Raw genomic sequence first — 21092 nt, forward strand, 5'->3', positions numbered from 1 at the left:
TCAAGCACTTTGTTCATTTCATATAGCTGGACAAATTTATCAGCATAAGGTTGTTTATAACATTCTCTTGTTATCTTTCAACATATGTAGTGGTGTTATTTTTTTTATTCCTGACAGCCATAGTTTGTATTTTCTTTTCTTTCTTAATGAGTCTTACAAGGACGTTCATTTTAATGATCTCTTCAAAGAACTCATTTTCTTTTGTTCTGCTTTTTCGAAAAAAAATTTTTTTTCTGTTTGTCTCTTTTCTGTTTCTTTGGTTTCTGCTTTTTTCCACACTGCCTGCCTGCCCTAATTTTATTTTTTTATGAGTAGGAAGCTTAAATAATTGATTTTAAACACATTTCTAACATCTGTATATAAAGCAATTAAATTTCATCCAAACTGCTTTAGTGTCATTCCATAAATTTTGACATGTTGAATTGTCATTGTTTTTCCTTTAAATTGTTTTCAGATTTTAAATATTATTTCTTCTTTAACTCATGGGTATTTAGAAATATATTATTTGATTTTCAAGCAATATTTGAAGATTTTCTAATTATCTTTTTCATTGACTTCTGGGCAGGGAACTTTAGGAAATTTCTTTCATTGTTTTAGGGCTTCCCTTATGGCAGGTCAGGAAGCAACAGTTAGAACTGGACATGAAACAACAGACTCTTTCCAATTAGGAAAAGGAGTACGTCAAGGCTGTATATTGTCACCCTGCTTATTTAACTTATATGCAGAGTACATCATGAGAAACGCTGGGCTGGATGAAGCACAAGCTGGAATCAAGATTGCCGGGAGAAATATCAATAACCTCAGATATGCAGATGACACCACCCTTATGGCAGAAAGTGAAGAAGAACCAAAGAGCTTCTTGATGAAAGTGAAAGGGGAGAGTGAAAAAGTTGGCTTAAAGCTCAACATTCAGAAAACGAAGATCATGGCATCTGGTCCCATCACTTCATGGGAAATAGATGGGGAAACAGTGAAAACAGTGGCTGACTTTATTTTTCTGGGCTCCAAAATCACTGTGGATGGTGATTTCAGCCATGAAATTAAAGGATGCTTGCTCCTTGGAAGGAAAGTTATGACTAACCTAGACAGCATATTAAAAAGCAGAGACATTACTTTGCCAACAAAGGTCCGTCTAGTCAAGGCTATAGTTTTTCCAGTAGTCATGTATGGATGTGAGAGTTGGACTATAAAGAAAGCTGAGCACCAAAGAATTGATGCTTTTGAACTGTAGTGTTAGACAAGACTCTTGAGAGTCCCTTGGACTGCAAGTAGATCCAACTAGTCCATCCTAAAGACCACCAGTCCTGAGTGTTCATTGGAAGGACTGATGTTGAAGCTGAAACTCCAATACTTTGGCCACTTCATGCAAAGAGTTGACTCATTTGAAAAGACCTTGATGCTGGGAGGGACTGGGGGCAGGAGGAGAAGGGGGCAACAGAGGACGAGATAGCTGGATGGCATCATTGACTCGATGGACATGAGTTTGAGTGAACTCCGGGAGTTGGTGATGGACAGGGAGGCCTGGTGTGCTGAGATTCATGGGGTGGCAAAGAGTCGGACAGGATTGAGCAACTGAACTTACTGACTGTTGGAGAATACTCTTGAGAGTCCCTTGGACTGCAAGGAGATCTAACCAGTCCATTCTGAAGGAGATCAGGCCTGGGTGTTCGTTGGAGGGCCTGATGTTGAAGCTGAAACTCCAATATTTTGGCCACCTGATGTGAAGAGCTGACTCATTTGAAAAGACCCTGATGCTGGGAAAGATTGAGGGCAGGCAGAGAAGGGGATGACAGAGGATGAGATGGTTGGATGGTATCACCGACATGATGGACACGGGCTTGGGTGGACTCCAGGAGTGGTGATGGACAGGGAGGCCTGGCGTGCTGTGGTTCATGGGGTCGCAAAGAGTTGGACTCGACTGAGCAACTGAACTGAACTTATGGCTGCAGTGAGATAGACCTGGGTTTGATCGCTGAGTTGGGAAGATTCACTGGAGAAGGGAAAGGCTACCAACTCCAATATTCTGGCCTGGAGAATTTCATGGACTATTCCATGGGTCACAAAGAGTTGGACACAGCTGAGTGACTGTCATTTTTACGTTCATTGTTTTTGAAGTTTTGAGACCGGCTTTATAGAGCAACATATGGTCTATTTTAAAGAATGTTCCTTGAGCATTTGAAAAGGCTGTTGTTTGTCATGTTAAATGCACATCTATTGGGGTTTCCCTGGTGGCTCAGAGCATCTGCCTCTGATGTAGGAGACCTGGGTTCGATTCCTGGGTCAGGAAGATACCCTGGGGAAGGAAATGGCAACCCACTCCAGTATTCTTGCCTGGAGAATCCCATGGATGGAGGAGCCTGGTGGGCTACAGTCCATGGGGTAACAAAGAGTCGGACATGACTGAGCGACTTAACTAACTAGCTAACTTGGTCAGATTGGTTAATTGTGTTGTTTGAAATCTTCTCTACCTAAATTCAGATTATTAAACACTTCTCTATCCATTACTGCTCTTTCAGTTTCTGAGAGAGATAATACATCTGACTATGTGGGTTTGTCTTCTCAGTTCTATCAAATCTAGTTTTAGTTTTTGTTTCATGCATGTTGAAATGATATTATTTAATGTACATACTAGGAATGATATCTTATTGATTAACCAACCATTTTGTTATTATGCAATGTTACTTATTAATACTCTTTGTCTTAAAGTCTACTTTGTCAGATATTCACATAGTCACACCAGCTTTCATGGTTAGAGTGTGTATTTTTCCAATTCTTTTGCTTTTAGCCTATCTGTACATTTATTTTTAAAGTGTATCTTGTAAACAAAAGATAGTTTTATATTTTCTAGTCTGTCTGCCAGATTGTCTGCCAATCTGTCTTATTATGAACCACTTTATGCCAATAAATGGAGTATTTGTCCATTAAAAAAAAAAAAACTAATGTAATCATTGACATATTTACTTTTATGTCTAGTGGCTTGTTATCTTTTTATTTGTCCCATCTTTTGTCTCCTCTGACTTCTTTTTGGATTAATCTTGTGTTTGTAAATTATTCCAGGTGAAGCCAACCCCCTCATTGCACCCATACTGTTTTAATGGTTATTTCAGTGACCTCTTTGTATTTTGGCTTTCTCAACCTCAAGGCACTTTGCTGTTTGAGACCAGAGATTTCCTTATTGTGAGAGTCGTTCTATGCATTGTAGCATTTTTAGCTGCAACCCTGGCTTCTTCCCACTAGATGACAGTAGAAACATCCCCATCTCTCCCAACCAAAAATGAAATAGCCAAAAGTAGCTCCTGTCCCTTTGGAAGAAAAATTACCACTGTAGAAAACCACTGCTCTAGGGGTTACCATAAACATCCTCAATTTTTACCTCACTTATCAAGATAATAGAATTATTATTTTGCTACTCCATGAGCAATATAAAACTTTGTAAGGGAATAATTACATTTATTTTTCTCTCCAATTATGCTATTGATGTCATACATGTTATTTCTACATGTATTATGAACTCCTCAATGTATTGTTCTTATTGTGGTTTTTAAAAAATATCCAGTAATTTACTTTTAATTTTTAAAACTATTATATCATATTTTTCCATATATTTGATCTTTCTAGTCTGCAGATTTGTGTGGCTGATCTATGCTGATGTCATGGATTGTTCCTTTTTAGCCTAAAAAGCTGGTGATATATTGTCTCAGCTTTCATTTATCTAAAACTGTATTTATACAGACACTGATTTGTTTTTAATTCCAAATTTTTTTTCTTTCAGCACTTAAAGAAGTCAATTCTGTTGTCTTTTGTCTTGCATTTGTTTTCTGATGAAAATTACTTACCATTTTATGTTTGTTTTCCTGAATATAACCTATCTACTTTTTTCTGTCTGCATGTAAGAATTTATTTTATGTCTGTGCTTACATTTTTTCCCTTTATTTTTGGTTTAAACCAGTTTGACAGTTATGACCTGGATGAAATAATTGAAATTTTTTTCCTCAGCTATGTCCATTCTGCTTTGAATACATTAAATATATTTAATTTAATATATGGTAATTTTTTAAAGTTTCCACTTGGTTCTATTGTAGAAATTTTACTTTTCTCTTAACATTCTCATTTTTTGTGTCCATTTTGTCTGTGTTTTCTTCTAATCTCTTTAATATATTTTAAGCTATTTTAAGTGAAGAAAAGTGATAGTTGCTCAGTCCTATCCGACTCTTTACAACCCCATGGACTGCAGCATGCCAGGCTTTACTGTCCATAGAATTCTCCAGGCAAGAATACCAGAGTGGGTAACTATTCCCTGCTCCAGGGAATTTTTCTGACCCAGGGATCGAACCTGGGGTTTCCTGCATTGCAGGCAGATTCTTCACCATCTGAGCCACCAAGGAAGCCCTTAGTTATTTTAAGGTCTTCGCTTATTCCAATATCTGAGTCATTCCTCAGTCTGCTCCCATCGACAGTTTTTTTCCTCTTAATTAGGAATCATATTGCTTCTACACTGGTCTCAGAACTTTTTGTTGCATTCCCACAATTGTGTGATGAAAAAAAAATTGTAGTCCCTGGAGTAAATATTATTTTGTACAAGTGAAGGCATGTCCATTCCCTTGTCAATAAGTTACAGAAGAGTCTGTCTTATCAATCTGATCAAGTTTCGAGCTGAATTGTGGCTGAGTTACAGCTTTGGTTAGGTTTTCTCCACATTTTCAAATGTCTTTAGAACTAACTTGTTCTGTCTTGTGTCTATTATAAGTTACTCCATCTAGTAGGACTTTGCAATCTAAGCGTGTTGGATGCAGACTGCTCCCTCTGCTTTCTAGTTCTGCTTCCATGCCCCTGACAAACACTCAGCAAAGCTCTTTTGGGGAAGGTTGGCAGGCAAGAACAAATTCCCTGCATTTGGAGCTTCTGATTTCTGTCTATGCATGCCCGCTCACAAGGTCTACAAGTATCCCTGAAAATTTGATGTTCAGTTTTTCAGTGGCCCCTTTGGGAGTCTTTGCAGCATAGAATTTGGCCACTGGTATCTGCTCACCTAGAAATCCCTTAGACTTGTCTGTAACTTAATTTCCTTAGACTACTTCTGTCTGTAAGTCTTCTCTATCTTAAATATGATAGGGGAGATTCATGTTATCTTTAGGTTATATGATGGGTACAGGGGTCCCTTAAGACATTCTACATTTTATCTGAAAGCTAAATGTTTTTATTTTTAAAACCTTTAAAACCTCTAATGATAAACATTCTTAATTCTTGAAAATTTTTCTTTGTAATCAGTCTTGCCAGATATTTATCAATTTTATTAATCTTTTCCAAGAAGCAAATTTCCCTTTTTTTCTATTATATTTTCCATTTCACTGATATTTTAACTTTAAGTTTTTATTTTATATTTAGTATCAATTCAGTCACTCAGTCATATCTGACTCTGTGATGCCATGGTCCACAGCAGGCCAGGCCTCCCTGTCCATCACCAACCCCCAGAGTTTACCCAAACTCATGTCCATTGAGTCGGTGATGCCAATAAACCATCTCATCCTCTGTCATCCCCTCCTCCTCCTGCCCTCAATCTTTCCCAGCATCATGGTCTTTTCAAACGAGTCAGCTCTTTGCATGAGGTGGCCAAAGTATTGGAGTTTCAGCTTTAGCATCAGGCCCTCCAATGAACACCCAGGACTGATCTCTTTTAGAATAGACTGGTTGGATCTCCTTGCAGTCCAAGGGACTCTCAGGAGTCTTCTCCAACACCACACTTCAGAAGCATCAATTCTTTGGTGCTCAGCTTTCTTTATAGTCCAACTCTCACATCCATACATGACTACTGGAAAAACCATAGCCTTGACTAGACAGAAATTTGTTGGCAAAGTAATGTCTGTGCTTTTTAATATGTTGTCTAGGTTGGTCATAATTTTCCTTTCAAGGAGTAAGTATCTTTCAATTTCATAGCTACAGTCACCATCTGCAGTGATTTTCAAGCCCCCCAAAATTAAGTCTGCCACAGTTTCCACTGTTTCCCCATCTATTTGCCATGAAGTGATGGGACCAGATGCCATGATCTTAGTTTTATGAATGTTGAGTTTTAAGCCAAATTTCACTCTCCTCTTTCACTTTCATCAAGAGGCTTTTTAGTTCCTCTTCACTTTCTGCCATAAGGGTGGTGTCATCTGCATATCTGAGGATTTTTATATTTCTCCCAGCAATCTTGATTCCAGCTTGTGCTTCATCCAGCCCAGCGTTTCTCATGATGTACTCTGCATAGAAATTAAATAAGCAGGGTGACAATATACAGCCTTGACGTACTCCTTTTCCTAATTGGAACCAGTGTGTTGTTTCATGTCCAGTTCTAACTGTTGCTTCCTGACCTGCATACAGGTTTCTCAAGAGGCAGATCAGGTGGTCTAGTATTCCCATCTCTTTTAGAATTTTCCACAGTTTATTGTGATCCACACAGTCAAAGGCTTTGGCATAGTCAATAAAGCAGAAATAGAACTCTCTTGCTTTTTCCATGCTCCAGTGGATGTTGGCAATTTGATCTCTGGTTCCTCTGCCTTTTCTAAAACCAGCTTGAACATCTGGAAGTTCAAGGTTCATGTACTGTTGAAGCCTGGCTTGGAGAATTTTGAGCATTACTTTACTAGTGTGTGAGATGAGTGCAATTGTGTAGTAGTTTGAGCGTTCTTTGGCATTACCTTTCTTTAGGATTGGAATGAAAACTGACCTTTTCAGTCCTGTGGCCACTGCTGAGTTTTCCAAATTTGCTGGCATATTGAGTGCAGCACTTTCACAGCATCATCTTTTAGGATTTGAAACAGCTCAACTGGAATTCCATCACCTCCACTAGCTTTGTTCATATTGATGCTTCCTAAGTCCTACTTGATTTCACATTCCAGGATGTCTGGCTCTAGGTGAGTGATCACTCCATCATGATTATCTGGGTCATGAAGATCTTTTTTGTACAGTTCTTCTGTGTATTCTTGCCACCTCTTCTTAATATCTTCTGTTTCTCTTAGGTCGATACAATTCTGTCCTTTATTGAGCCCATCTTTGCATGAAATGTTCCCTTGGTATCTCTAGTTTTCTTGAAGAGATCTCTAGTCTTTCCCATTCTATTGTTTTCCTCTATTTCTTTGCACTGATTACTGAGGAAGGCTTTCTTATCTTTCCTTGCTATTCTTTTGATTCATAATATTGTGTTGGTTTCAGATATACAACTTAATGATTCAGTTATACATATACACATATCCATTCTTTTTCAGACTCTTTTTCCACATAGATTATTGAAGAATATTGAGTAGATTTCCCTGTGCTATAGCGTAGTCTTAGTTGATTATTTGTTTTATATAGTAGTATATATATGTTAATCCTAAGCTCCTAATTTATTTCTCCTCTCTTCCTCTTTAGTAAATATGAGTTTGTTTTGTATTTCTGTGTGTCTATTTCTGTTTCATAAATAATTTCATTTGTATCCTTTTAGATTCCATGTATAAGTGATGTTTCATGATAAATGTCTTTATCTGACTTCCTTCACTTAGTATGACATCTAGGTCCATTCATATCGCTGCAAATGGTGTTATTTCATTCTTTTTTAATGGCTGGATAATATTCCATTGTATACATGTACCACATTTTCTTTGTTCATTCTTCTGTCGATGTACATTTAGGTTGCTTCAATGTCTTGGCTATTGTAAATAGTAGGTACATGTATCTTTTCAAATTACGGTTTTATTTGAATATATGCCTAGGAGTGTGATTACTGGATCATATGGTAATTCTATTTTTAATTCTTTTTAGGAACCTTTGTATTGTTTTCCATAGTAGTTGTACCAATTTACATTCACCCCCAACAGTGTAGGATGATTCCCTTTTCTCCATCCCTTCTCCAGCATTTATTGTTTGTAGATTGTCATTGATTTTTAAAATATTTCCTTTAATATTGTCTTTAATATTTCCTGCTTTCTTGTATTTAATTTGCTATTCTTTTTCTGGTTTCTTAGAAGATAATTTGGAGAAGGCAATGGCACCCCACTCCAGTACTCTTGCCTGGAGAATCTCATGGATGGAGGAGCCAGGTAGGCTGCCGTCCATGGGGTCGTGAAGAGTCAGACATGACTGAGCAATTTCACATTCACTTTTCACTTTCATGCATTGGAGAAGGAAATGGCTACCCACTCCACTGTTCTTGCCTGGAGAATCCCAGGGACAGTGAAGCTTGGTGGGCTGCCATCCATGGGGTTGCACAGAGTCAGACACAACTGAAGCAACTTAGCAGCAGCAGCAGCAAAAGATAATTATTTATTTTTTCAGATTGTTTTTCCTAAAACACACATTTGACACTATAATTTTTTTCTGTAAGCATTTCTTCAGCTGCATTCCACAAATTCTCATGTCTTTGTTTTCATAGTTATTTAGTTTGGAATACTTTTGCTTTGTGCATGAGTGCAGGCCAAGTCGCTTCAGTTGTGTCTGACTCTTTGCAACCCTATGGAGCCTAGCCTGCCAGACTCCTCTGTCCATGGGATTCTCCTGGCAAGAATATTGAAGTGGGTTTCCCTGCCCTTCTCCAGCGGATCTTCCCCACTCAGGGATCAGACTCATGTCTTTTAGGTCTACTTGCATTGACAGGGGGGTTCTTTACTTCTAGCGCCACCTGGGAACCATTTCTCATTTGCTTCATTCTCTGACTTATGGATTATTTAGAAAAGACTTGCTTCATTTATAAACATTTGAAGATTTGGCAGTTATCTCTTGGTTACTGATTTATGCCTTAATTCCACTGTGGTTAGAAGATACTTTCTTACATCACAGTGAATTTTGGTAAAACTACTAGAAAAACACTTGAAAAGACTATATTCTGTAGTTATTCGGTATAGTGTTTTACACACACACACACAAATTAGGTCAAGTTAGTTTATTGAATTCATAAAATATATCTAATTGTTTTTCTGTTTTACTACTGAGAAATGTGAGTTATTCTCAAGCTGTATGACTGTGTACTTTTATTTCTTCTTTTAGTTTGGTCAGTTTGTGACTTAAATTATTTTGAGCCTATGTTATTAGATGTATGCACTTTTATATTGCAGTCAAATTTTATCTTTTATTATTATAAAACATGTCTCTATCACTGATACTTTTCTATTGAAATCTTCTTAGTTTTAAATTTTTATATTTATATTTAGTTCAGGTCAGTCACTTAGTCGTGTACGACTCTCTGCGACCCCACGGACTGCAACACACCAGGCCTCCCTGTCCATTACCAACTCCTGGAGTTTACTCAAATTCATATCCATCGAGTTTGTGATGCCATCCAACCATCTCATCCTTTGTCATCCCCTTCTCCTCCTGCCTTCAATCTTTCCCAGTATCATGGTCTTTTCAAATGAGTTAGTTCTTCACATTATGTGGCCAAAGTATTGGAGTTTCAGCTTCAGCATCAGTCCTTCCAACGAATATTCAGGACTGATTTCCTTTAGGATGGACTGCTTGGATCTCTTTGCAGTCTAAGACACTCTCAAGAGTCTTCTCCAACACCACACTTCAAAAGCACCAATTCTTTGGTGCTCAGCTTTCTTTATAGTCCAACTCTCACATCCACATATTAGCTCACATCTCACGGCTCACATCTCACATATTAGCTTTATTTTAATTAGTGTTTGCAAAATATATCTCCTCTTATTATCACTTATCTGGGTCTTGTATTTTAGCTGTGTCTCCTGGAAGCAACATATGGTAATATGTTGTTCTTTATTCACTTATTTGACCATGTTTATGTTTTTGTAGGATGTATAATCCATTTGTATGTAATGTAATTACAAATAAATATTTGGATTTAAATGTATGATTTTACTATGCCCCGCCTTTACTTTCTTTTTTCTGCTATTTATGCTTTTTGCCTCTTTTAAATTAGTAAAATATTTGTATATTTTTCTCTTTTCTCTCTATTATCTTAACTGTACATTCTTTTATTTCATTTTGAAGTTTATCCTAAATTACAAGATGAATCTTTGTCTTATTCTAATAGAATTTTGCTTTTATCCGTTACAGGGTTAATGAAAGCTTAAAAATTTTTAACTCCATTTACCATTCTCCCATTTTTTGTGTTATTATTGTCACATATAAAAGTTATGTATAAAATATATCCAGTCATAATGTGTGTGTATGGTAAATTTATGCACAGTTCTTTCCCACAAGATGTATTTTATTAAATAGTCAATATTCATTTAGATTTAACCATATATTTACCCTTTCTAGTGCTCTTCATTTCTGCATTAGAATTCTTATTCTACCAGGAATCATTTTCTTTCTGCCTAAAGAACTATCTTTAGTATTTCTTTAATGACGCTTTGCTAGTGATGAGTTATCTTGTTTTTAGGGGGATTATCTAGAAACATTTGTCCCCTTAAATGCTGGCTCTTTTGGTAGCCTTGAGCTAATTTACTTTGATCTTTGCAACCTAGTGAGATTCATAGAACCTTTTAATTGCCACTTCCTGATCTGCCCCTCTGCTTTTCTCTAAAAATGCATGAGGGTGTTGTAGAGGGAAAATGACAAATATGTGGGTATTCTCAATATATTTTCTTTCTCTTCAGGATCTTGATCTACTGAATCCTGGCTGCCTTAATCCTCTAGTGAATGTAAGTAGTCCAGAGCTTTCCTTCTTCTTTTGCATAGCTTTAACAGTTGTTCTTAATGGGAAGTTTAGTCTGAATCACACTTCTTTATCATAGCTGGAAATAGAACCCACATGTTCTTGTTTAATAAAACATACAGATTAAATAATTTCTCCTCTTTCATTCTATGACCTCTCAGATATTTTCCCACAGCTCCTATAAAGCTCATTGAGTCACTTATCTCTAGATTAAAAGACTAAAATTCTTTAGCTTATGTGACGTAATCTCCTGATGCATCATTGCTCTGGTTCCCCATTTAAGGTCGGGAAGATCTGCTGGAGAAGGGATAGGCTACCCATTCTAGTATTAAAAGAATCTGCCTGCAATGCAGGAAACCTGGGTTCAGTTCCTGGATTGGGAAGTTCCTCCAGAGAAGGGATAGGCTACCCACTCCAATATTCATGGGCTTCCTTGGTGGCTCAGGTGGTAAAGAATCCACCAGCAACGTGGGAGATATGGGTTCAATCCCTGGGTTGGGCAGATTCCCTGGAGAAGGAAAAGGCTAACCCCTCCAGTATTCTGACCCAGAGAATTCCATGAACTGTATAGGCCATGGGGTCACTAGGAGTCGGATGTGACTAAGTCACTTTCACTTTCTTAAAACAGATAACACAAAATTATGACTTGATTTTAGAACCAAAAAGTTTACTTTTAAATCCCTGATCTATCTTATGTTAATTGCTTAACCATGAACAATTTCATTTATTTGAGCTCTTGATTTTTTCTTTTTTAATCTGCAAGGTAGAGGTTATTACCCAGTCTGTAAGATCTTTTTCATCTAACCATCTGAATTTCAGTAGGAACAGAAGAAAAGGTAGCTACTTCAGTTGCTCTCACTTTTGCATACTTGTTCTTAAGAGGTCATATATTTGGGATTAATTCCTCATGTTGTCGTCACAAGTTTGCTGAAATCTTTTGTGCATCTATTCTTTAAATGTACCTGCTTTAGTTACTCAGTTCCATAAAAACTGTAGGATCATCCTCAAAGAAGGCATAAATCTGAAGATATATTTTGCCTCCTCCTTAGCACCTCCTTCATCTTAGCTAAACTGATTCAAATGGGAGTAAAGATGTTTCTGAGAGAATTTTAACCACAGGAATACCATTGAAACAGTAGTGTTCTTCCCCCTTTCCAGAATGATTCTTTATCAGGATTTTACTTGGCTTCCCTTTATTGTACAATAGAAAATTAATGATGTTTTGGATGCAATCTTAAGCCAAGGTCAGCCGCAGCTGCTGTGCACTTGTTTGAAATGCCTTTTTTCTTCCACTCATTTCTGACCCTTCAGAATCCTGTTATCAGTGCCTGCACATTTTTTGGTAACTGATTGTCATTACATTGTAAGGATGCTCCCTGGATGATTGCTCCTCAACCAGAGATGTCAGCCAGCTGAAACATACCAGGAGAAAACAAAGGACATTCCTGACTTGGGGAAAAAATGGAGCAGCGGAAATTTACATGTGTTTGACATTTATATTCTTTGGAGTAACTTTTGTCTCTTTGAAAATTCCCTGAACTTACTACCTCAAGCAGAAAAATGGAATTGAAATGTGAGGGAGAAAAGAAAATCTGCTTTGAAGATGGAGAGTTAGGATCAAGAATTAGATGGTCTCTCTGAATACAATTTTGGTTATGGGAAAGGATAGAATTGTAAAATTAACAAGGTCACAATAACTTTACTTCCTGATGTATTGGAAAATAGTTATCTAAAACCATAATACATCTGTAGGCTTGTTCTACAAGTGCTTCCTAATAGCTTCTTTCTATCTCTTCTTTGCATCAAGATGTGCTTGTGCAGGTGTTTTTTGTTTTTTTCATTATCGATCGCATATAAGGAGACTGCTTTGAAGAAATTTTACTAATATATGGGGGTCTCCATGTTTCAATGATAGAAATTTCTTTGCATGATGAGCTTCTGATCTCAAATGGTAAAATTTCACATGTTATTATGGTTTGGCCACTAAGTCCTGTCCAACTCTTTTGAGACCCCATGGACTATAACCTGCCAGGCTCCTCTATTCATTGGGTTTCCCAAGGCAAGAAAATTAGAGTGGGTTGCCATTTCCTTTTCCAAGGGACCTTTCCAACCCAGGGATGAAACCCATATCTCCTGCATTGCAGGTGGATTTTTTACCACTGAGCTACTAGGGAATTTCACATGAAGATGATTGAGCCCCAGTGGTGGCACTAGAGCCCTGACCTCAATGTTTATGTCACTTTATAACAAGTGCAGAGCTTATCACTGGTGTGTGCTCTGTAGAGTAAGATGAGAAGAACTTACTTTTTAATGAAGTGTTGGTGAGGGAGTTCCCTGGTGGCACAGTGGCTAAGACTCCATGCTCCTAATGCAGGGGGCTCAGGTTCAATTCCTGCTCAGGGAACTAGATACCATATGCTGCACTGAAAGATCCTGCATGCTGCAGCTAAGACCTGGCACAGCCAAAGAAATACTTTAAAAAATAGATAAATAAAGTGTTGGTGAAAGAGGATGATCCTTTTAGAATCTTATATTGCACACAACTTTCAGTATCAGAGGTTTTCTCTATCAACATGAAACCATTGATACTTTCTTCCATTATCTGACTCTTAATATGTAAGACATCTAAGAATATAGTACCTGAGTGCTGCTGTTTCTATAGTTAAAGTAGTTTCTAAATTTTCAAACACTCAAAACCTTTTGCAAATAAGTTTTCTTTGGGAGCCCAATGCATTATATATACGTGTGTGTGCGCACGTGTGTGTGCGCGTGTGTGTGTGTATATATATATATATAGATATGCAGCTGATGTACAATGTTGTATTAGTCTCTTGTGTACAGAAAAGTGATTCAGTTCTATATGTATATATAAATATATACGATTTCATAGTCTTTTCCATTATTGTTTATTAAAGAATATTGATTAGTTCCCTGTGCTATATAGTAGGACCTTGTTGTTCATCCGTAAGGGATCGTTTTTTAAAAAGAATATGGTTGATGCAGGATGATAACTCAAATTTCTGCCCTATTGCACTCTCCTTCACCTTAATGATATCCCTGCTGCATCTTACCAGTATCCCACAGGTTCCAGGAAACAGTTTACAAAACACTGTTGTAAGGAAGTCCAAGAGGTATTTGCAGTATCAGAAGAGGGTTGCATTGGCTAGGGTTGCACTGACCTCTAGAGGCCAATTTAAGTAACACCAGCATTGGTGGGGGATGTGTATGTTTTTCCTCTTGCCTTTCCACAAAATTGTTTTGTTTTGTTTTGTTTTCAGAAAGATTTGATAGGTTTTGAATTTTAATATTCCAGTCCCAGAGCATTTTTACACTCTGAAAGAGATTGTCAGAGATAATGTGAATATTTTTCAATTTTTCTCAACTCCCCAAATGACTTCTATCCACCCACATATGCAGGCATCACTGTAGGGAATATTTAGACTTTTGTGAATTTTTATGAATTTTAACCAGGGTTTCATGCAGTATAGAAGATAGAGATGACTAGTATAAAATCTGTGTTAGTGAAAGTCAAGTCGTTCAGTCGAGTCCGACTCTTTGTGACCTCATGGACTGTAGCCTATCAGGCTTCTCCGTCCATGGGATTTTCCAGGCAAAAGTGCTGGAGTGGATTGCCATTTCCTTCTCCAGGGAATCTTCTCGATCAAGGAATTGAATCCAGGTCTCCCACATTGCAGGCAGACGCTTTACCGTCTGAGCCACCAGGGAAGCAATCTATGCCAAATGGGTAGAAGGGCTACAAGAGAGAGAAGGATCCCTGAAAAACCACAGAATAATATGTATCTGCAGACTGACCATTAGATGTAGGCCTAATGAATCCTACTTGGAACTTTTTGAGTTTGAAATGAGTCAAAATCAAACGGTGGCTTAATCAAAATAAATTTATTGGTTCATGCAACTGAAAAGTCAGGGATTGGGGCCACTGTCAAACTTTGGATGCAGTCATCCAGTATCTGTCCCTCTTGCTTTCTGTGCACCATTTCTCCATCTGAGCTAACCCCAGTATCTCATTCCACAGGTTGAATTCATCCAGACATCAGGCACAAGGCAAGCTTTGGAGAAGTGACACTGCTGCAATTTCAGGCTTAAATCGACCACAAATAGCAACTCCAGAGGTACGAGTTTCTTTTCCTACCATGAGATTAGGCAATCCCAGGGACAGTTTCTGTTGGCAAGTTTGGGTCATATTCCCATCTGTGGGCCAGTCAGTGGTCAGGAAGCCTGATACTATTTTCAGTCCTGTTTCCCTATCAGAATATTCTTTTAAAAAATTATTGAAGTATAGTTGATTTACAATGTTGTGTTAATTTTTGCTGTATGGCAAAGTGACTCAGTTACACATAAATGTATGTATTTATATATATAGTTCATACACTTTTCCATTATGGTTTATCACAGGATGCTGGATGTAGTTCCTTGTACTATATGGTAGAAACTTGTTTATCCATTCTATATATAATAGTTTACATCTGCCAACCCCAAACTCCCAATCCTTAACTCCCCCGCTCTTCCCCTTCGGCAACCACAAGTTGATTTTCTGTGTCTGTGACTGTTTCTCTTTCATAGACATGCTCATCTATGTTGTATTTTAAATTCCATGTATAAGTGATATCATATGGTATTTGTCTTTCTATTACTTCACTTAATATGATGATTTCTAGGCTTGTGCATGTTGCTGTAAGTCGGAGTGGGTCCCATTTATTTTTGCTTTCAATTCTGTTGCCTTGGGAGATTGACCTAAGGAAAACATTGGTACCATTTATGTCAGAGAATGCTGCCTATGTTCTCCTCTAGGAGTTTTATGGTGTCATGTCTTATATTTAAGTTGTTAAGCCATTTTGAGTTTATTTTTATATGTGATATGAGGGTAGGCTCAAACTCCATTGATTTACATGAGAGTGTCCCAACTTTTCCAACATCGCTTGCTGAAGAAACTTTCTTTTCCCATTGTGCATTCTTACCTCCTTTGTCAAAGATTAATTGTCCTTTGGTGTATGGGTTTATATCTGAGCTGTCTATTATGTTCCATTGACCCATATGTCTATTTTTCTGCCAATACCATGCTGTTTTGATTACTGTAGCTTTGTAGTATTATCTGAGGTCTGGGAAGGTTACATCTCCTGCTTTGTTCTTTTTCCTAAGGATTGCTTTGGCAATTTTGATCTTTTATGGTTCCATATAAATTTTGGGACTGTTCTAGTTCTATGAAAAATGTGCTTGGTAATTTAATAAGTTTCACAGTAGATCTGTAGATTGCTTTGGGTAATATGGCCATTTTAACACATTATTGACTGGAAATGTTTTATAGTTTGATATCTTTTGTTACCTGAACATCATTGAACAGAGGCATATCACTGTGTTTTTATGGAGTGATACAATTAACATCACGTGTGAAGTTGTTAGAGCTTAAAATTGATCATGGTTCTTCATATAACTTATGATTATCATTATCAATCACATTTTGCTCCATTAGGTTTTTGTTCCAACCTTGTGTATATTGTAAATGCAAGGGTATTACCATCAGATTTTCAAAAATGACACATTGAGAAATTTTGAGTGAAGTAGAATTTTTTGGTAAATTTTATGCAGATACCTTTTATGATTGTTAGAGTGATATATATACTAGTGTCTCAGAAAATGATAGTTCTAGAGAATATTGTTCTGATTCAGACAATGTGAACATTAGAGCAACCAAAAGTCAAGAAACCTTAGTGATTGATTCTGACACACAAAGTGAAAATGAAACTCATGGTGCTGGAGAAGACTTTTTACAGGTGTGTCAGGTGCAACTATTGAATGTAATAACCTGCAAAGTGTTAGTGAAATAACAGAATTAATTTATGGCTAGCCAAAATAAAAATTGCTGGCCATAGTCATTAGTTTCTGCAAGAATCCGACGGTTAAGAATGAATTTATAATATTAATTCTTCCAGTCAAAGAGCATGGTATATGTTTCCATTTCTTTGAATCATCTTCACTTTCCTTTATCAATATTTTATAGTACTCAGGATATAAGTCTTTCATTTCTTCAGTCTGGTTTATTACTGAGGGTTTTTTTGGGCTGTAATTTTACAAAGGACTGTTATTTATATAATAAATAAAGTGCTTAGTGTAAAGAAATGCAACATATTTTGTATGTTAATTGTGTTTCTGACACCTTGCTGAATTTATCAGCTCTAGTAGTTTTATGTTGGAGTCTTTATGGCTTTCTGTATATACTATCATGTCATTTACATATAATGACAATTTTACCTCTTCCCTACCAATTTGAATATCTTTTATTTCTTTTTCTTTACTGATTACTATGGTTAGGACTTCCAACACTGTGTTAAAGAGAATTGGTGAAAGTGAGCATCCTTGTCTTGTTCCAGACTTTAGCAGGGAAGACTTTGTTTTTCATCCTTGAGTATTACATTGGCTGTGGGTTTGTCATAAATAGCTTTTATTATGTTGGGATATGTTCCCTATGCACCGACTTTGGTAAGAGTTTTTATCATCAATGGATATTGAATTTTATTGAATGTTTTTTCTGTATTTTTTGAGATGATCATGCAGGTGTATCTTTTCTTTTGCTTATGTGGTGTGTCACATTGATGGATTTGCACATATTGAACCATGTGACTGTGGGATGAATCCAGCTTGGTCATGGTATGTGATCTTTCATATGTGCTGTTTGATTCAGTTAGCTATACTTTGTTGGGAATTTTTGCATCTATATTCATCAAAGATATTGGGTTATAATTTTCTTGGTAGTTATATGATGGCTTCATAGCACGTCTTTGGGAGTATTCCTTCCTCAGTCTTTTGGAGGAGGTTGAGAAGGATTTGTGTGAGTTCTTCCTTGTGTTTGGTAGAATTCGTCTGTGAAACATCTGGCCCTGGACTTTTGTTTGAAGGCAGTTTTAAATTAGAGATCCATTTCACTTGTAATCTGCTTGTTCAAGTTGTCTGTTTCTTCTTGATTCAGTTTTGGCAGGTTGCATATTTATAGAAAGTTGTCCATTTCTTCTAGATTGTTTAATTTATTGGCATATAGTATTTCATGGTATCTTCTTGCAGTTTTTTGTATTTCTATAATATCAGTTGTGATTTCTCCTCTTTCATTTTTTGTTTATTTGGAATTGTCTCTTTTCTTTGTGAGCCTGGCCAGAGGTTTGTTACTTTTGTTTACCCAGAGTTGGCTTTATTGTGGTTTTTTTTTTTCTACTGTTTTAATCTCTATTTTATTGATTTTATTTCTGACCTTTATTATCTTCTTCCTTCAGCTGACTTTTGGTTTTGTTTGTTCTTTTTAAATTATTTTAGGTGCTATGTTACAGTGTTTGAAAATTTTCTTTCTTTTTTGTCTGAAGAAGGCCTGTATCACTAGGAACTTCCCTCTAAGAGCTGCCTTTGCTGCACCCCACGGATTTTGTATGGCTGTGTCATTTGCCTCAAGGTATTTTAAAATTTCTTCTTCATTTTCATCATTGACCCATTGGTTTTCTCACAGCGTGTTGTTTAGTCTCCATGTAATAGTTTTTTTCTTGCTTATTTTCCTGTGGTCATGTTCTAGTTTCATGCCACTGTGGTCAGAAAAGATGCTTGAAATAGCTCCTCCACACTTAGATTTGTTGAGGTTTGTTCTGTGGTCTAGTATGTGGTCAATCATAGAGAATAGACGATGTACACTTGAAAAGAATGTACATTCTGCTTTTTGGTAATGTAATGTTCTGAAAATATCAATCGAATCTAGTTGTTCTACTGTATAATTTAGGATCTCTGTTGCCTTATTAATTTTGTCTTGAAAATCTGTTCTTTGATGAGAGGAGTGTTAAAATCTCCTATTATTATTTCATTTCTATCAGTTTCTTGCTTTATGTCTGCTTGTATTTATTTTATGTAATTGGGTTCTCCTATATTGTTTTTGTCACTAAGTCATGTCTGACTCCTGTGACCCCATGGAGTGTAGCCTGCCAGACTCTTCTGTCCATAGGATTTCCCAGGCAAGAATACTTGAGTGGGTTGCCTTTTGATGAGTGTAATATCTTCTCCTTATATTGAACCTTTTATTATTACATAATGTCCCTCTTTGGGGGCTTCCATGATGGCCCAGATAGTAAAGAATCTGCCTGCAATAAGGGAGACCTGGATTTGATCCCTGGGTTGGGAAGACCCCCTGAAATAGGCCATGCAGATGACACCACCCTTATGGCAGAAAGTAAAGAGGAACTAAAAAGCCTCTTGATGAAAGTAAAAGAGGAGAGTGAAAAAGTTGGCTTAAAGCTCAACATTCAGAAAACGAAGACCATGGCATCCGGTCCCATCACTCCATGGGAAATAGATGGAGAAACAGTGGAAACAGTGTCAGACTTTATTTTTTGGGCTCCAAAATCACTGCAGATGGTGACTGCAGCCATGAAATTAAAAGATGCTTACTCCTTGGAAGGAAAGTTATGACCAACCTAGATAATATATTCTAAAGCAGAGACATTACTTTGCCTACTAAGGTCCATCTAGTCAACACTATGGTTTTTCCAGTAGTCATGTATGGATGTGAGAGTTGGACTGTGAAGAAGGCTGAGCACCAAAGAATTGATGCTTTTGAACTGTGGTGTTGGAGAAGACTCTTGAGAGTCCCTTGGACTGCAAGGAGATTCAACCAATCCATTCTGAAGGAGATCAGCCCTGGGATTTCTTTGGAAGGAATGATGCTAAAGCTGAAACTCCAGTACTTTGGCCACCTCATGCAAAGAGTTGACTCATTGGAAAAGACTTTGATGCTGGGAGGGATTGGGGGCAGGAGGAAAAGGGGATGACAGAGGATGAGATGGCTGGATGGCATCATTGACCCGATGGACGTGAGTCTGAGTGAACTCTGGGAGTTGGTGATGGACAGGGAGTTCTGGTATGCTGCAATTCATGGGGTTACAAAGAGTTGGACACGACTGAGTGACTGAACTGAACCCACTCCAGTATTCTCATCTGGAGAATCCAAGGACAGAGGAGCCTGGAAGGCTGCAGTGCATGGGGTCGCAACATGCTGGACACGACTGAGTGACTAAGCACACACTTTCCTTCTTTACCTTTCTTTCTTAACTTTGTTTCAAGTCTATTCTGTCTGACATGAGTACTGTGACTCTCACTTTCTTGTCATCCGTTAGCATGGAATACCTTTTTCCATCCCTTCACTTTCAATCTGTGTGTCTCCTGTGCCCTCCAGTGACTCTCGTTTAGGCAGCATATTGTAGGCTGTCCTTTTTTTTTAATCCAGTCTGCCACTCTGTGTTTTTTGATTGGAACATTTAGTCCATTGACTTTTAAGATAATCATTGATTGATATGTATCTATTGCCATTTTAAACCTTGTTTTTCCATTGATTTTATATTTTCTCTTTGTCTTTTTTTGTTCTTCCTTTTGTGGTTTAATGATTTCCTTTTAGATTATGCTTATATTCTCTTCTTTTTGGCTTTTCTGAATCTATTATAAGTTTTTGATTTGTGGTTACTTTGTTTTTCAAGAATATATAACCCTTTCCTATATCTATTTGCTTTAGACTATTGCCTTGTGGTTCAGCTGGGAAAGAATCCACCTGCAATGAGGGAGACCTAAGTTTGATCCCTGGGTTGGGAAGATCCCCTGGAGAAGGGAAGGCTACCCACTCCAGTATTCTGGCCTGGAGAATTCCATGAACTCTCCACGGGGTCACAAAGAGTCAGACACAACTGAGCAACTTTCACGTTAGACTGTTAGTCACGTAGGCTCAAACACTTTCTTGGGAAAAATAAATCTACATTTTCATCCTTTTCCACATTTTATGGTTTTGATATTCTCTCTTACATCTTCATGTCCATCTTTTTACTTTTCATTTAGGTTGTTATTGCTTTCTCCCAAATATTTTTATTTTTTGAATGTGTATACTGGCTTATTTATTTACTTTCCAATTGTGTTTTCCTTTTCCCTATAGATTCTTATTTATCTTCTATTTAGGGAAGACCATTTAAGAAACCATATTTCTCTTAAGATAGGCTTAGTATTACTGTATTCTTTCAGTTTTTGTTTATCTGAAAACTTCTTTCTCCTTCTATTCTACACGATAGTCTTACTGAGCAGACTAGGTAAGGTTGCAGACTTTTCCCTTTTCAAGCTTTGAATATATTGTGCTGCTCCCTTCTGGCTTGCAACATTTCTGTAGAGAAACGAGGTCATAACGTTATGGAGGTTCCCCTGTACTTAACTGTTTTCTCTTGCTGCCTTTAGAATCCTTTATTTAAATTTTGCCATTTTTATTATAATATGTCTTGGTATGGGTCTCTTTGGTTTTGTCTTGTTTGGTCTTGTCTCTGTGCTTCATGTACTTGGATATCTGTTTTCTTTTTGAGGTTTGGGATGTTTTTAGCCATAATTTCTTCAGATACATTTTTGTTCTCCTTTTCTGTATCTCTTCCTTCTGGGATTCCTT

The 21092-nt window shown here is 37.2% G+C and overlaps 1 long non-coding RNA gene across 1 annotated transcript in view; it reads left to right on the forward strand.

Moving 5' to 3' along the window:
* The window catches only part of LOC106502364, a 201264-nt gene that overhangs the window by 110527 nt on the left and 69645 nt on the right, over positions 1 to 21092 (forward strand). Inside the window, exons 2-3 of the long non-coding RNA XR_001918287.1 lie at positions 10575 to 10619; positions 14670 to 14766. This is a non-coding gene — a long non-coding RNA (uncharacterized LOC106502364). The remainder of the gene's footprint in view (positions 1 to 10574; positions 10620 to 14669; positions 14767 to 21092) is intronic.

The sequence above is a fragment of the Capra hircus genome, chromosome 7, assembly GCF_001704415.2.
Source record: "Capra hircus breed San Clemente chromosome 7, ASM170441v1, whole genome shotgun sequence".
Lineage (NCBI taxonomy): Eukaryota > Metazoa > Chordata > Mammalia > Artiodactyla > Bovidae > Capra > Capra hircus.